The following is an 875-nucleotide window of genomic DNA, read 5'->3' on the forward strand; positions in this document are numbered from 1 at the left end:
TGGACACCCCACAAGTGGAAGCATCTGATATATGTCAACATTTCCAAAACCGGAGCTCCAACTGCCGACCATTTCCCCACTACACTGCCTGTAATCAGAGAAGCTCAGCCCCTACTGGGGAGGGCTCATCCTGTCCTGACAAGAAATGAGGAAGTTTACCTGAGCTGTGTGATGGTGGCTGCGGGGCATTACTTGATTAAACTGCTGTTCTGCCCCTACAGACACTCGGTGTCTCCAAGCCTTGAGTCTTCCCGACCTATACCACATATCTGTAGACTTGGGTTGAAGTGTTTACAACCCTACTGGGAGCGGAAGAGAGACAAAAGCAGAGAGAGAGACCGAGAGACAGAGAAAGGCACAGAGACACAAAGCAAGGCACACAGAGAGAGAGAGAGATTGAGAGCGAGATATTGAGAATGAGACAAAGCGATAGGCAGGAAGATTGACAGTGAGAGCGACAAGAAGCGCAGCAGAGAGATTAGGAGATAAATCTGTACTTGACGACAATGACTATCCCTGTAATGAGTAATGTGAAACTATAATCTGTTATCGGCTCTGTGGCGCAATGGATAGCGCATTGGACTTCTAGTTTAATGCATTCGATAATAAGTCATTCAAAGGTTGTGGGTTCGAGTCCCACCAGTAGTCGTTACATAACCAGGTTCCGGTGGTGAAATTTTGCAGCAAACCCACAACTGGTTCATTGATGCCCTTCGGAGAATGGGAATGGCCAATGAGATCGCCTGAATTGTGATTGAAGAACAGGCCAGCTTCAATCTGCGCACCTACTTGAAATATTTTATTCATTCCACTGTACTTTTCTGAGTTACTTTCCCTGCCGCCTCAGTCATTATTTGTTTCTTTACCGTTTTCTG

The 875-nt window shown here is 46.4% G+C and overlaps 1 non-coding gene across 1 annotated transcript; it reads left to right on the forward strand.

The window, feature by feature from the left end:
- Positions 1–551: 551 nt before the first annotated feature.
- On the forward strand, positions 552–649 carry trnar-ucu (transfer RNA arginine (anticodon UCU)). The gene is made up of 2 exons: positions 552–588; positions 613–649. It is a non-coding gene; the product is annotated as a tRNA-Arg (tRNA).
- Positions 650–875: the final 226 nt, after the last annotated feature.

This window comes from Somniosus microcephalus, unplaced genomic scaffold, assembly GCF_052327205.1.
Source record: "Somniosus microcephalus isolate GS21.2 unplaced genomic scaffold, FLI_Smic_1.0 unresolved_chr1, whole genome shotgun sequence".
Lineage (NCBI taxonomy): Eukaryota > Metazoa > Chordata > Chondrichthyes > Squaliformes > Somniosidae > Somniosus > Somniosus microcephalus.